This window comes from Scylla paramamosain, chromosome 25 (genome assembly GCF_035594125.1).
Source record: "Scylla paramamosain isolate STU-SP2022 chromosome 25, ASM3559412v1, whole genome shotgun sequence".
Taxonomy (NCBI): Eukaryota; Metazoa; Arthropoda; class Malacostraca; order Decapoda; family Portunidae; genus Scylla; species Scylla paramamosain.
The window spans coordinates 15766855-15784119 of NC_087175.1; the positions used below are offsets into that span (position 1 = coordinate 15766855).

Sequence of the window (17265 nt, forward strand, 5' to 3'; positions counted from 1 at the left end):
TAATTGGCACACAAGATAATGGGCACGCAAGCACAAGGAACGGTGTTGAGAGAGCCATAGAAGAGATAAATGGTTCAAATATTGCTATTAAGTAGGGTTGTATTGGTATGAAGAATGCTATTAGGTTCGATTTTAAATGACATGGCTGTTTGGAGATCAATATATGACAGTTTATATATATATATATATATATATATATATATATATATATATATATATATATATATATATATATATATATATATATATATATATATATATATATATATATATATATATGCAAACAGCAGTGGTATATGTTGACAAATTATAACCTATAGGCGAACACTAGTTTAGAGTAAAATATTAAAAATAAGGGTGTAGTATTGCAAGAACAAACTTTGTGTGTTCCCGCTGGTGGAGTGATGAAGACTTACATTGGGTGGCGATGTATGGGTTAGACTGTTTATGGTCTTGGAAACCAAAGCTCCGAACAGTTTATAAAAGATATAACTGTGTTGTTGACAAGTGTTTTTTTATTCAGGTTTCAAGTGTTTAATGTAAATAACTTCTAATATTGTATGTCTGTATGTGCGTCAGCTCTATATAATATGTTGAAATCATTCTACGAAAATGGATGATCATGTGTATCGGAATGTATTCTTATTGCTAAGAAATGAGAGTGGTGGGGACGAATGTCCGCCCACCAAATGGACGTCAGCACAAATACTATCAAGAGTCAGGCCCCAACAAGGCAATTTCCCTTGCCTGAAGCTAAGAGCAGCACAGATCAATGCCTCACGTAGAGGCTGACGTTATAGTCAATCGTGTGAGGTGGAACACTAATATCCCCTTTGGGTACAATATAACTTATGCCCCAAATTTAGCTTCAAACGGCAGGTTCGTCTTTCTTTTACTCGTGTCAGACCATCTTCGAGGACACAGAGACTCTTACTAATACTGTTGTTATATATGTTAGAAAAGTATGTAATAAATTATAATACTCAATAAAACATATCATGATACAATATACATATATAGGTGTCACCGTAAGCCAACTAGAGTAATATACATATATGTACGGCAACAACTCGTTTCCCATACTGAACCGTGAGAACGATGCTAAGGAGGAAAAAGAGATGAAAATTTATAGGGAAACCCGACTGACTTCAGCCTGGGTCCCAAGGTGTATGTGAGGGAAAAGGAAAAAAAAGAAAGAAACTACATAATATATAAATATGAATATTTTACATAACAATTCATATCCTAACATGGCTCGGTCACGTACCTGCCGTGTCCTCGCGGGCACCAATAATAAAATAAGATACAGGCATTATATATATATATATATATATATATATATATATATATATATATATATATATATATATATATATATATATATATATATATATATATATATATATATATATATATATATATATATATATATATATATATATATATATATATATATATATATATATATATATATATATGCTGTAGAGGTCTTCTTGATAGCTTGTTTTGCAGGGAAACTCCGAAGTTTTCTTCAACTTTTTTCTCATGTCAATTGCTACATTTTGCCTTTTTCTGAAGGCATCCTCAGGCTAAAAAAAACACAATAAAACACTAAGTAAAAGTTGTATATATGTATAAAGTGTCCCTATCCGAGTTAGAGTATATGACCGGAGGATTATGGTGCAGGGCAAATTTGAAGTTGAAGTCAACACTGAACAATTCTGGTAGCGCAAAGACTAGTATAAAGACGTAAAGCTTTGTGGACACGAATAAATAGAGAAATCAAAATATAAATGGTGACAAAGACAGGAGCCAACAATCTAGGATTAAAAGCACCTGGGTCAAGATACCCTAGAAGAGATTCCTCTAAAACTGTAGCAAATTCAGAGTTACGAGTATTAGAGAATTTTAGTTCATGGAGAGTATTAGTAACATAAGTGAGACTGGAGAAGGAAAGGTTGGACGAACAACGCATCCTCCACCAGGGTGACCGTTCCCAGGGGAGCAGTGAGCCCACCTGGCTTCAGATGCGTTGGCATTTCTAACGCGGCGCCTAAAGCAGTCAAAACTAGCAGGAAAATCGTCATTGCTGAAAAAAAAAAAGTGTAATTTTAGGTTCACTGCCGGAGGACCCCTCCGGGAGGTAGATGGCAAAAAAATCTGAAGTATTAGATCCTTTCCTGAATACTGTAGAAATTATTCATAGCGGTTGATTAAAGAAAACTACGGCTTCGGTATTGGATAAATACAAGTACATACCGAGTAATCCCTCCCTATTACCTTCACTTACTTTTACTCATTCCACTCAAAATTACAATCTCCGGCAGCGACCCTAAAATTACACTTTTTTTTTTTTTATCAGCAATGATGATTTTCCTGCTAGTTTTGACTGCTTTAGGCGCCGCGTTAGAAACGCCAACGTATCTGAAGCCAGGTGGGCTCGCTGCGCCCCTGGGAACGGTCACCCTCGTGGAGGATGCGTTGTTCACCTAATACTCCTACTCCTCCCTTCATTCGCTACCTGACGATCTGACGGAAGTTGCTACAAATTTAGCTGTTACAGTTCAGCAACTCACCACTCCACCAATGGGAACACACAAGGTTCGTTCTTGTAATACTACACCCTTATTTTTTTATGTTTTAGAGAGGGGACAACAAATCTTCTCTCTTCTCTCACAATCTCTTCTGGTTTCGAACCTAAGTGTCTTGAAATCCCCTTCAATTTCATTTCGTCATTAACTTCTGTAACATTCGCGGTCCTATGGTCTATGTCATTTCCGGGGATTCCCTCACTACCACGCAGACACATCTTATGTCATGTGCTTCCTACCTCAAAATTAAATGGTGTTGTAGTATATATACATCGTGATGCTCAAAAAAAGCGAAGTTTATGTAATATGTTTTTTTTTTTATGATTCTTGTACTTTATTTATTTATTTATTTATTTTATTTTTATTTATTTTTTATTTTTATTTTTATTTATTTATTTTTTTTTTTTTTTGTAAACACCACAATATTTGGCAATAATGCCGATATTCCTCCAAGCGTTGTCACTTTTCCATGAATGACTGAGAGAGGTCACACGGTCAGACTGACCGTGTTAATCCATAGGTCACTTCCTTTCGCGCCGCCAACCAGGATAGAAGCTATCTCTCCCGCTCATTCCCGTCACCTCCACAGCCGAGAAAAGAGTTCATTTACTCTGTAAATAAGTATTTTTGGAAGAAAAAGGCTAATAGGAAGCCATTACTTGACCCCTAAGGAGCTGTTGTCAGAACAGCAAAAGCCACCAACGTGAGCGAGGGAACAGCAAAAAATTGTTCATATGCCAGTGAAGTTCACATGGCACAAAGGCCACCAGAACAACCTGTGTTCTCACCAACAAAGAACCGCCCTGCAACCATAACCAACGTTGATGGTTGCAACGTTGATGGTTGACGTGTAGGAAGGACACTGGCCAAGGGCAGCAAAAATCTAATAAAAAAAAATGCCCACTAAAATGCCAGTCCCATAAAAGGGTGAAAGCAGTGGTCAAAAATTGGTGAATAAGTGTCTTGAAACCTCCCTCTTGAAGGAATTCAAGTCATAGGAAGGTGGAAATACAGAAGCAGGCAAGGAGTTCCAGAGTTTACCAGAGAAAGGGATGAATGACTGAGAACACTGGTTAACTCTTGCGTTAGAGAGGTGGACAGAATAGGGGTGAGAGAAAGAAGTAAGTCTTGTGCAGCGAGGCCGCGGAAGGAGGGGAGGCATGCAGTTAGCAAGATCAGAAGAGCAGTTAGCATGAAAATAGCAGTAGAAGACAGCTAGATATGCAACATTGCGGCGGTGAGAGAGAGGATGAAGACAGTCAGTTAGAGGAGAAGAGTTGATGAGATGAAAAGCTTTTGATTCCACCCTGTCTAGAAGAGCAGTATGAGTGGAACCCCCCCAGACATGTGAAGCATACTCCATACATGGACGGATAAGGCCCTTGTACAGAGTTAGCAGCTGGGGGGGTGAGAAAAACTGGCGGAGACGTCTCAGAACACCTAACTTCATAGAAGCTATTTTAGCTAGAGATGAAATGTGAAGTTTCCAGTTCAGGTTATAAGTAAAGGATGTTCAGTGTAGAAGAAGGGGACAGTTGAGTGTCATTGAAGAAGAGGGGATAGTTGTCTGGAAGCTTGTGTCGAGTTGATAGATGGAGGAATTGAGTTTTTGAGGCATTGAACAATAACAATTTTGCTCTGCCCCAATCAGAAATTTTAGAAAGATCAGAAGTCAGGCGTTCTGTGGCTTCCCTGCGTGATATGTTTACCTCCTGAAGGGTTGGACGTCTATGAAAAGACGTGGAAAAATGCATGGTGGTATCATCAGCGTAGGAGTGGATAGGACAAGAAGTTTGGTTTAGAAGATCATTAATGAATAATAAGAGAGTGGGTGACAGGACAGAACCATGAGGAACACCACTGTTAATAGATTAAGGAGAAGAACAGTGACCGTCTACCACAACAGCAATAGAACGGTCAGAAAGGAAACTTGAGATGAAGTTACAGAGAGAAGGATAGAAACCGTAGGAGGGTAGTTTGGAAATCAAAGCTTTGTGCCAGACTCTATCAAAAGCTTTTGATATGTCCAAGACAACAGCAAAAGTTTCACCAAAATCTCTAAAAGAGGATGACCAAGACTCAGTAAGGAAAGCCGGAAGATCACCAGTAGAGCGGCCTTGACGGAACCCATACTGGCGATCAGATAGAAGGTTGTGAAGTGATAGATGTTTAAGAATCTTCCTGTTTAGGATAGATTCAAAAACTTTAGATAGGCAGGAAATTAAAGCAATAGGACGGTAGTTTGAGGGATTAGAACGGTCACCCTTTTAAGGAACAGGTTGAATGTAGGCAAACTTCCAGCAAGAAGGAGAGGTAGATTTTGACAGACAGAGCTGAAAGAGTTTGACTAGGCAAGGTGCAAGCACGGAGGCACAGTTTCGGAGAACAATAGGAGGGACCCCATCAGGTCCATAAGCCTTCCGAGGGTTTAGGCCAGCGAGGGCATGGAAAACATCATTGCGAAGAATTTTAATACATGGCATGAAGTAGTCAGAGGGTGGAGGAGAGGGAGGAACAAGCCCAGAATCGTCCAAGTTTTTAGCAAAGGTTTGAGCAAAGACTTCGGCTTTAGAAATAGATGTGATAGCTGTGGTGCCATCTGGTTGAAGTAGAGGAGGAAAAGAAGAAGAAGCAAAGTTATAGGAGATATTTTTGGCTAGATGCCAGAAATCACGAGGGGAGTTAGATCTTGAAAGGTTTTGACATTTTCTGTTAATGAAGGAGTTTTTGGCTAGTTGGAGAACAGACTTGGCATTGTTCCGGGCAGAAATATAAAGTGCATGAGATTCTGGTGATGGAAGGCTTAAGTACCTTTTGTGGACCACCTCTCTATCATGTGTAGCACGAGAACAAGCTGTGTTAAAGCAAGATTTAGAAGGTTTAGGACGAGAAAAAGAGTGAGGAATGTATGCCTCCATGCCTGACACTATCACCTCTGTTATGCGCTCAGCACACAAAGACGGGTCTCTGACACGGAAGCAGTAGTCATTCCAAGGAAAATCAGCAAAATACCTCCTCAGGTCCCCCCAACTATCAGAGGCAAAACGCCAGAGGCACCTTCGCTTAGGGGGGATCCTGAGGAGGGATTGGAGTGATAGGACAAGATAAAGATATGAGATTGTGATCGGAGGAGCCCAACGGAGAAGAAAGGGTGACAGCATAAGCAGAAGGATTAGAGGTCAGGAAAAGGTCAAGAATGTTGGGCGTATCTCCAAGACGGTCAGGAATACGAGTAGGGTGTTGCACCAATTACTCTAGGTCATGGAGGATAGCAAAGTTGTAGGCTAGTTCACCAGGATGGTCAGTGAAGGGAGAGGAAAGCCAAACCTGGTGGTGAACATTGAAATCTCCAAGAATGGAGATCTCTGCAAAAGGGAAGAGGGTCAGAATGTGCTCCACTTTGGAAGTTAAGTAGTTAAAGAATTTCTTATGGTCAGAGGAGTTAGGAGAGAGGTATACAGCACAGATAAATTTAGTATGAGAGTGACTCTGTAGTCGTAGCCAGATGGTGGAAAACTCGGAAGATTCAAGAGCGTGGGCACGAGAGCAGGTTAAGTCATTGAGCACATAAATGCAGCATCCATCTTTGGATTGAAAATGAGGATAGAGAAAGTAGGAGGGAACAGAAAAGGGGCTACTGTCAGTTGCCTCAGACACCTGAGTTTCAGTGAGGAAAAGAAGATGAGGTTTAGAAGAGGAGAGGTGGTGTTCTACAGATTGAAAATTAGATCTTAAACCGCGAATGTTGCAGGAGTTAATGAAGAAAAAGTTGAGGGGGGTGTCAAGACACTTAGGATCGTCGACAGAAAGGCAGTCCGACCTGGGGACATTTATGGTCCCCTCCCCAGATGGGGACTCCGAGGCTGCTGTAGGAGTCGCCATGATGATTTTAAACTTTTTGAGTGAAGGGTGTGTGTGTTATTAGGTGCCTGTAGTTTTGTGTGGAGGAAGTTGTCTTTAGAGGGCAGGCTGTGACTGCCCTCTTGTGTTGTGAGACACAAAGGGAAACGTTCAGTGAGGTCACAGCTGGGTTTAATGATAAGTTCACAGCACCCCCTGAACAGTGCTTTAGACCTCACTGGGAGTAATACATACGAATGGTGAAAAGGACAGTTTTGGGATTTTACGCAAGGAAGGTGATCCCAACACTACATAAAGTAAAGGAAGAATTGAAGGAAAATGTTTCCTTCAAAGGATGCTTTGAATCTCTACGGAAGATTCTTAAGGAGATTGGATTCAGATATGGAAAAAAGTTAACTAAAAAATAAAAACATAACATCATAGCTTAAGAGAAATATCATATCCAAAAGGAAACCTATCACATTTAAAAGAAATTCACAATGGAGAGAGAGAGAGAGAGAGAGAGAGAGAGAGAGAGAGAGAGAGAGAGAGAGAGAGAGAGAGAGAGAGAGAGAGAGAGAGGGGAGGGAGGGGTGAGCGAGATTATCAGTGACACATAGACTTTAATCCGATAAACGGCCCAGTACAAGATTTGGCAGCACCGTAGGTCAGGGAATCTCCGGAAACGACAACACCCAAACGAACAATTCAAAATGGTCAGACCATATGTCTATTTTTTTTTATCAGTAGAACACCACCTCACCTCTCTCCATGCAGAAAAAAAGGAGTCAGTTGAGTGATCAGTAGGTTCACGCCATATTCTAGGAATACCAAATTTCATGGCTCTGCTTTCTCCTCTATACCATCCTGTAAGAGAACAATAGTATAAGTTTCTGTTATACTTGTCTTTATTTTTGTTCTTAATTCTTAATTGGATTTTACTCTTGAAAAGCTAACAGCTATTTTGCCTTCTCGTGTTCTCTTACAATGCTCACAAGCAAATTGAGGTGCCCAGGTCTTGTCTTGGCCCCGAACTGGCACAGCAAAAAAAATGCTTTGTAAGTTTCACACATTTTTCCTGATGCTGTCACAGAGAGCTTCTTTGCTCTTGTTTTGATGAATTGACTACATATGTAGCAGAATGTATCTAGAGAATAATTGCAGCCTTTTGACGCCATTTCACCTCATGTGATGTATCTTCTCAGGCAGCCAAAGCAGAACTAATTGGTAGTTTGCTAGCTCCTACTTTTATATTGTCAAGCAGTACTCTAGAATATTCTTAGTCTTTCTAAAATGTGTTCCAGAATGTTCTTAGTCTTTCTAGAATATTTTTTAACCTACTTTAGAATATTCTGAATCATTCTAGAAAATTCTTGTAGATTCTACAAATTCTTGATACTCCTACACATTTCTACTGTATTCTATAAAGTTCTAGAGTATTCTGGAAAAGTTTCCATTTAATATAATGGTCTAAAATGTTCTAGACACTTCTAAGTGTCTGATAGAACATTCTGGAAGATTTGAGATTTCTGAAATGTAAGCAAATTCTTCTAAATATGATTTTTTTTTTTGCTGGATCTGGTCAGTTCTAGAATGATGTTATCAATATTAAAAATCTTTAGAACACTTTATATTCTTTCTGTCATTGTTTTAACTTATTTGCAACATTTCAAAAGCAATTAGGTAAGCAATTCAGATTTTTGTAAAGGTCTTTACCTGACATGAAAACTAATAGTAACCATAATATAATGAAATAAGGCAAAAGTGTAAATTCATTGTTCTAACCACAAAAAGCAGAATTATTATTATTATTTTTTTTTTTTTTACCTGTAAATAACTGGAAAATTATGGTTTGGGGCCAAGGACAAGACGAAAGTGAAATTCTGCTACATAATGTTATGGACCTGAGGTGGTCCCTCTTATTCTTCTCCGAAACTGCGACTCCATGTTTACACCTTGCCTAGTGAAACTCTTTCAGCTCTGTCTGTCCCATCTACCTTTCCTTTTTGCTGGAGGTTTGCCTATATTTTGCCTGTTCCTAAAAATGGTGACCGTTCTAATTCCTCAAACTACCATCATATTGCATTGATTGCCTGCCTATCTAAAGTTTTTGAATCTATCCTAAACAGGAAGATTCTTAAACATCTATCACTTCACAACCTTTTGTCTGATCGCCAGTATGGATTCCGTGAAGGCCGCTCTACTAGTGATCTTCTACCTTTCCTTACTGAGTCTTAGTCATACACTGTCAGAGATTACTGTTGCCTTAGTCATATCAAAGCTTTAGATAGAGTCTGGCACAAAGCTTTGATTTCCAAACTACCCTCCTACTGCTTCTGTCCTTCTCTGTAATTTCATCTCAAGTTTCCTTTCTGACCGTTCTATTACTGCAGTGGTAGACGGCATTAACAGTGGTGTTCCTCATGGTTCTGTCCTGTCACCCACTCTCTTCCTATTATTTATCAATGATCTTCTAAACCAAACTTCTGGTTCCATCCAATCCTAAGCTGATGATACCACCATCTTTTCATAGACATCCAACTCTTCAGAAAGTAAACAGTTCATGAATGGAAGCCAAAGAACGCCTGACGTTTATGATTTATGATTGGGAGAGAGCAAACTTTGTATTTTTCATGGCCTCAAAAACCCAACTCATCCATATATCAACTCGACACAACCTTCCAGACAACTATCCCCTCTTCTTCAATGACACTCAACTGTCCCCCTATTCTACACTTGGTCTGTCCTTTTCTTATAATATAAAACTGGAAACTTCACATCTAATCTCTAGCTAAAACAGCTTCTATGAAGTTAGGTGTTCTGAGACGTCTTCGCCAGTTTTTCTCACCCTCCCCAGCTGCTAACTCTGTACAAAGGCCATATCCGTCCATGTACGGAGTATGATTCACACGACTGGGAAGGTTCCACTCACACCGCCCTTTTAGACAGAGTTGAATGAAAAGATTTTCGTCTCATCAACTCCTCTGCTCTAACTGACTCTCTCCAGACTCTTTCTTATCGCCGTAATGTTGCATCTTTAGCTATCTTCTACCGTTATTTCCATACTAACTGCTCTTCTGATCTTGCTAACTGCATGCCTTCTCTCCTCCCGCGGCCTCGCTGCACAAGACTTTCTTCTTTGACTCACTCCTATTCGGTCCACCTCTCTAATGCGAGAGTTTACCAGTATTCTCAGTCATTCATCCCTTTTTTCTGGTAAACTCTGGAACTCCCTGACTGCTTCTGTATTTCCACCTTCCTATGATTTGAATTACTTCAAGAGGGAGGTTTCAAGACACTTATCCTTCAATTTTTTTATTACCGCTTCGTACCCTATTTGGGAACCGGCATCTGAGTGGGCTTTTATATATATATATATATATATATATATATATATATATATATATATATATATATATATATATATATATATATATATATATATATATATATATATATATATATATATATATATATATATATATTTACATACATACGAAATACGAATACGAGTAGATTTTTCTCGACCTAAACCTTCCAAACCTTGGTTTAACACAACTTGTTCTCGTGCTATACATGATAGAGAGGTGGCCCACAAAAGGTACTTAAGCCTTCCATCACCAGAATCTCATGCACTTTATATTTCTGCCCAGAACCATGCCAAGTCCGTTCTCCAACTAGCCAAAAACTCCTTCATTAACAGAAAGTGTCCAAACCTTTCAAGACCTAGCTCCCCTCGTGACTTCTGGCATCTAGCCAAAAATATCTCCAATAACTTTGCTTCTTCTTCTTTCCCTCCTTTATTTCAACCACATGGCACCGCTGCTAACACATCTATTTCGAAAGCTGAACTCTTCGCTCAAACCTTTGCTAAAAACTCTACCTTGGATAATTCTGGGCTTTTTTCTCCCTCTCCTCCATCCTCTGTCTACTTCATGCTACCTATTAAAATTCTTCGCAATGATGTTTTCCATGCCCTTGCTGGCTTAAACCCTCGGAAGGCTTATGGACCTAATGGGGCCCCTCCTATTGTTGTCCGAAATTGTGCCTCCATGCTTGCACCTTGCCTAGTCAAACTCTTTCACCTCTGTCTGTCAACATCTACCTTTCCTTCTTGCTGCAAGTTTGCCTACATTCAGCCTGTTCCTAAAAAGGGTGACCGTTCTAATCCCTCAAACTACCGTCCTATTGCTATAATTTCCTGCCTATCTAAAGTTTTTGAATCTATCCTCAACAGGAAGATTCTTAAACATCTATCACTTCACAACCTTCTATCTGATCGCCAGTATGGGTTCCGTCAAGGCCGCTCTACTGGTGATCTTCTGGCTTTCCTTACTGAGTCTTGGTCATCCTCTTTTAGAGATTTTGGTAAAACTTTTGTTGTTGCCTTGGACATATCAAAAGCTTTTGATAGAGTCTGGCACAAGGCTTTGATTTCCAAACTACCCTTCTACGGCTTCTATCCTTCTCTCTGTAACTTCATCTCAAGTTTCCTTTCTGACCGTTCTGTTGCTGCTGTGGTAGACGGCCACTGTTCTTCTCCTAAATCTATTAACAATTTTTTTTTTTTATTTTTTTTTATGTAGGAAGGATACTGGCCAAGGGCAACAAAAATCTAATAAAAAAAATGCCCACTGAAATGCCAGTCCCTTAAAAGGGTCAAAGCAGTGGTCAAAAATTGGTGGATAAGTGTCTTGAAACCTCCCTCTTGAAGGAATTCAAGTCATAGGAAGGTGGAAATACAGAAGCAGGCAAGGAGTTCCAGAGTTTACCAGAGAAAGGGATGAATGATTGAAAATACTGGTTAACTCTTGCGTTAGAGAGGTGGACAGAATAGGGGTGAGAGAAAGAAGAAAGTCTTGTGCAGCGAGGCCGCGGAAGGAGGGGAGGCATGCAGTTAGCAAGATCAGAAGAGCAGTTGGCATGAAAATAGCGGTAGAAGACAGCTAGATATGCAACATTGCGGCGGTGAGAGAGGGGCTGAAGACAGTCAGTTAGAGGAGAGGAGTTGATGAGACGAAAAGCTTTTGATTCCACCCTGTCTAGAAGAGCAGTATGAGTGGAACCCCCCCAGACATGTGAAGCATACTCCATACATGGACGGATAAGGCCCTTGTACAGAGTTAGTAGCTGGGGGGGTGAGAAAAACTGGCGGAGACGTCTCAGAACACCTAACTTCATAGAAGCTGTTTTAGCTAGAGATGAGATGTGAAGTTTCCAGTTCAGATTATAAGTAAAGGACAGATCGAGGATGTTCAGTGTAGAAGAGGGGGACAGTTGAGTGTCATTGAAGAAGAGGGGATAGTTGTCTGGAAGATTGTGTCGAGTTGATAGATGGAGGAATTGAGTTTTTGAGGCATTGAACAATACCAAGTTTGCCCTGTCCCAATCAGAAATTTTAGAAAGATCAGAAGTCAGGCGTTCTGTGGCTTCCCTACGTGATATGTTTACCTCCTGAAGGGTTGGACATCTATGAAAAGACGTGGAAAAGTGCAGGGTGGTATCATCAGCATAGGAGTGGATAGGACAAGAAGTTTGATTTAGAAGATCATTAATGAATAATAAGAAGAGAGTGGGTGACAGGACAGAACCCTGAGGAACACCACTGTTAATAGATTTAGGAGAAGAACAGTGACCGTCTACCACAGCAGCAATAGAACGGTCAGAAAGGAAACTTGAGATGAAGTTACAGAGAGAAGGATAGAAACCGTAGGAGGGTAGTTTGGAAATCAAAGCTTTGTGCCAGACTCTATCAAAAGCTTTTGATATGTCCAAGGCAACAGCAAAAGTTTCACCAGTCTCTAAAAGAGGATGACCAAGACTCAGTAAGGAAAGCCAGAAGATCACCAGTAGAGCGGCCTTGACGGAACCCATACTGGCGATCAGATAGAAGGTTGTGAAGTGATAGATGTTTAAGAATCTTCCTGTTGAGGATAGATTCAAAAACTTTAGATAAGCAGGAAATTAAAGCAATAGGACGGTAGTTTGAGGGATTAGAGCGGTCACCCTTTTTAGGAACAGGTTGAATGTAGGCAATCTTCCAGCAAGAAGGAAAGGTAGATGTTGACAGACAGAGCTGAAAGAGTTTGACTAGGCAAGGTGCAAGCACGGAGGCACAGTTTCGGAGAACAATAGGAGGGACCCCATCAGGTCCATAAGCCTTCCGAGGGTTTAGGCCAGCGAGGGCATGGAAAACATCATTACGAAGAATTTTAATACGTGGCATGAAGTAGTCAGAGGGTGGAGGAGAGGGAGGAACAAGCCCAGAATCGTCCAAGGTAGAGTTTTTAGCAAAGGTTTGAGCAAAGAGTTCAGCTTTAGAAATATATGTGATAGCAGTGGTGCCATCTGGTTGAAGTAGAGGAGGGAAAGAAGAAGAAGTAAAGTTATTGGAGATATTTTTGGCTAGATGCCAGAAATCACGAGGGGAGTTAGATCTTGAAAGGTTTTGACATTTTCTGTTAATGAAGGAGTTTTTGGCTAGTTGGAGAACAGACTTGGCATGGTTCCGGGCAGAAATATAAAGTGCATGAAATTCTGGTGAAGGAAGGCTTAAGTACCTTTTGTGGGCCACCTCTCTATCATGTATAGCACGAGAACAAGCTGTGTTAAACCAAGGTTTAGAAGGTTTAGGACGAGAAAAAGAGTGAGGAATGTACGCCTCCATGCCAGACACTATCACCTCTGTTATGCGCTCAGCACACAAAGACGGGTCTCTGACACGAAAGCAGTAGTCATTCCAAGGAAAATCAGCAAAATACCTCCTCAGGTCCCCCCAACTAGCAGAGGCAAAACGCCAGAGGCACCTTCGCTTAGGGGGATCCTGAGGAGGGATTGGAGTGATAGGACAAGATAAAGATATGAGATTGTGATCGGAGGAGCCCAACGGAGAAGAAAGGGTGACAGCATAAGCAGAAGGATTAGAGGTCAGGAAGAGGTCAAGAATGTTGGGCGTATCTCCAAGACGGTCAGGAATACGAGTAGGGTGTTGCACCAATTACTCTAGGTCATGGAGGATAGCAAAGTTGTAGGCTAGTTCACCAGGATGGTCAGTGAAGGGAGAGGAAAGCCAAAGCTGGTGATGAACATTGAAGTCTCCAAGAATGGAGATCTCTGCAAAAGGGAAGAGGGTCAGAATGTGCTCCACTTTGGAAGTTAAGTAGTCAAAGAATTTCTTATAGTCAGAGGAGTTAGGAGAGAGGTATACAGCACAGATAAATTTAGTATGAGAATGACTCTGTAGTCGTAGCCAGATGGTGGAAAACTCGGAAGATTCAAGAGCGTGGGCACGAGAGCAGGTTAAGTCATTGCGCACGTAAACGCAGCATCCAGCTTTGGATCGAAAATGAGGGTAGAGAAAGTAGGAGGGAACAGAAAAGGGGCTACTGTCAGTTGCCTCAGACACCTGAGTTTCAGTGAGGAAAAGAAGATGAGGTTTAGAAGAGGAGAGGTGGTGTTCTACAGATTGAAAATTAGATCTTAGACCGCGAATGTTGCAGAAGTTAATGAAGAAAAAGTTGAGGGGGGTGTCAAGACACTTAGGGTCGACGACGGAAAGGCAGTCCGACCTGGGGACATTTATGGTCCCCTCCCCAGATGGGGACTCCGAGGCTGGTGTAGGAGTCGCCATGATTTTAAAATTTTTGGAGTGAAGGGTGTGTGTGTTATTAGGTGCTTGTAGTTTTGTGTGGAGGAAGAGAGTTGTCTTTAGAGAGCAGGCTGTGACTACCCCCTTGTGTTGTGAGACACAAAGGGAAACGTTCAGTGAGGTCACAGCTGGGTTTAATGATAAGTTCACAGCACCCCCTGAACAGTGCTTTAGACCTCACTGGGAGTAATTATCGTTTCGGCAGGTGTCTACTGCCTCCTCCTCCTGTTCCTCAGGGTTCTGTCCTGTCACCCAGTCACTTCTTATTATTCATTAAGGATCTAAACCAGACTTCTTGTCCTATCCACTCCTACGCTGATGATACCACCCTGCACTTTTCCACGGCTTTTCATAGACGTCCAACCCCTCAGGAAGTAAACATTTCACGCAGGGAAGCCACAGAACGCTTGACTTCTGATCTTTCTAAAACTTCTGATTGGGGCAGAGCAAACTTGGTATTGTTCAATTTCTCCATCTATCAACTCGACACAATATTCCAGACAAATATCCTCTCTTCTTCAATGACACTCAACTGTCCCTCTCTTCTACACTGAACATCCTCGGTCTGTCCTTTACTTATAATCTGTACTGGAAACTTCACATCTCATCTCTAGCTAAAACAGCTTCTATGAAGTTAAGTGTTCTGAGACGTCTCCGCCAGTTTTTTTTCACCCCACCCCCTTCTGCTAACTCTGTACAAGGGTCCATGTATGGAGTATGCTTCACATGTCTGGGGGGGTTCCACTCATACTGCTCTTCTAGACAGGGTGGAATCAAAAGCTTTTCGTCTCATCAACTCCTCTCCTCTAACAGACTGTCTTCAGCCTCTCTCTCATCGCTGCAATGTTGCATCTCTAGCTGTCTTCTACCGCTATTTTCATGCTAACTGCTCTTCTGATCTTGCTAACTGCATGCCTCCCCTCCTCCCGCTGCCTCGCTGCACAAGACTTTCTTCTTTCTCTCACCCCTATTTTGTCCACCTCTCTAACGCAAGAGTTAACCAGTATTCTCAATCATTCATCCATTTCTCTGGTAAAATCTGGAACTCCCTGCCTGCTTCTGTATTTCCACCTTCCTATGACTTGAATTCCTTCAAGAGGGAGGTTTCAAGACACTTATCCTTCAATTTTGGACTTCCGCTTTGGACCCTTTTATGGAACAGGAATTTCAATGGGCATTTTTTTTGTATTGGATTTTTGTTGCCCTTAGTCAGTGTCCTTCCTACATATAAAAAATAAAAAAAAGTGTTGCACCACTTGCTCTAGGTCGTAAGGGATAGCAGAGTTAAGTGTTAGTTCACCAGGATGGTCAGTGAAGGGAGAGGATAGCTAGAGCTGATGGTGAACATTGAAGTTTCCAAGAATGGAAATCTCTTTAAAAGGAAGGAGATTTTGAATGTGCTCCAATTTGGAAGTTGAGTAGTTAAAGAATTTCTTATTGTCAGAGGAGTTAGGTGAGAGAGATATATAGCACAAATAAATTTATTTTGAGAGTGACTTTGGAGTCGTAGCCAATTGGAAAATTTGGAAGATTCGAGAATGTTGGCACGAGAGCAGGTTAAGTCGTTGCGCACATAAACGCAACATCCAGCTTTGGACTGAAAATGAGGATGGAGCAAATAGGAGGGAACAGAAAATGGGTTACTGTCTGTTGCTTCAGACACCTGTGTTTCGGTGGGGAAAAGAACATGAGGTTTATTAGAGAACCTCGGACGGCTCTTCTAGTATCGATCCCAAGTGTTTTGACACCACATTCAACTTTATCTTCATTAACTTCTGCAATATTCGTGGCCTGAAATTTCATTTTCAATCTGTAGAACACCACGTTCTACAGATTGAAAATGAAATTTCAGGCCACGAATATTGCAGAAGTTAATGAAGATAAAGTTGAATGTGGTGTCAAAACACTTGGGATCGATACTAGAAGAGCCGTCCGACCTAGGGATATTTGTGGTCCCTCCCCAGAAGAGGACTCCGAGGCTGGTCTAGGAGTCGCCATATCTAATTGTGAATTTTGAGTAAAGAGTGTGTGTGTAATTAGGTGCAAGTAGTTTTGTGTGAAGGAAGAAAGTTGTCTTTAGAGGGCAGGTTGTGACTGCCCCTTTGTGTTGTGAAACACAAAGGAAAAAGTTCAGTGAGGTCACAGCTGGGTTTAATGATAAGTTCACAGTAATCTCTGATCCAATGCTTCAGACATCACTGGAAGTACTTATGAATGTTTTATGAAGCAGTGCTATAAGACATGCTAATTTGGGGGAAAGAATAAATAGGAAATGGTCAATAAACGTTATCTTTACTTGAGATGAAAAGATCGTCATATCTCTCACACGATTATGACATATTTACGTTCCACTTTAACAGGACCAAGATGATTAAGACGTAAATTTACGTCACAATCATATTTCAAGCTAGGATTAAAACAAATACAGGACTGTGTCATTATTATAATCCTATTGTCTGCGGCTTTCTTGTATTTTCGCTCTTCTCGCCCAGGAGGTCGTGTATTAAGTACGAGTAAACATCACCCAGGAGAACAATATTTTGTGGATCGCCTAGCGGCAAAAGGCCCCGACATATCGTACGGCGCCATTCCGTCCGATTACCTATAGTGCAGTACATATTATTATATGCAATGTTGGCCCAGACTTTTCCTAACTCCATTGCTTATGTCTGCTTTTTCCACATCACTATCGGCATTTCACATTAGATGGATATATTCTGCGCACACACACACACACACACACACACACAGCGCGACAGCCACGGCAGCCACCCTTGAATGTTATTGTATAGAAGAAAAAAGGAAGCTGGACATGACACAGTTTTCTGGTTTCATCAAGTTACCAGATGATGATTAGGGAAATTGATCCTACAATCGAGTTAAAAAAAAAAAAAATTACTTCATCTCTAGAATTTTCACTGATTAGGTCTGTTATCATGGTATTGTACACAAAATTTTCTTTAAATATTGATCACACGAGTGTTTGTGACAAACTTGACACTAAATAAGTTTTCTTTATTTCACAATGGTCACTGTTATCTAGCTGTCCTCCAACTTCTACCTGCGTGACTGCTTCCTCCCTGTTAGTTAGAATGAAATCTAGAATATCATTCCCCGCTGTAGGTTCTAAGAGTACCTGTTTAAAAAAAAATATCCTGAATTACCTTAAGAAATTCTTCTACTTCA

General features: G+C 40.8%; 1 protein-coding gene across 1 annotated transcript in view; it reads left to right on the plus strand.

The window, feature by feature from the left end:
- Nucleotides 1–17265, plus strand: part of LOC135113375 (glutamate receptor-like) — a 45512-nt gene that overhangs the window by 11054 nt on the left and 17193 nt on the right. The gene's annotated exons all lie outside the window — the stretch shown is intronic.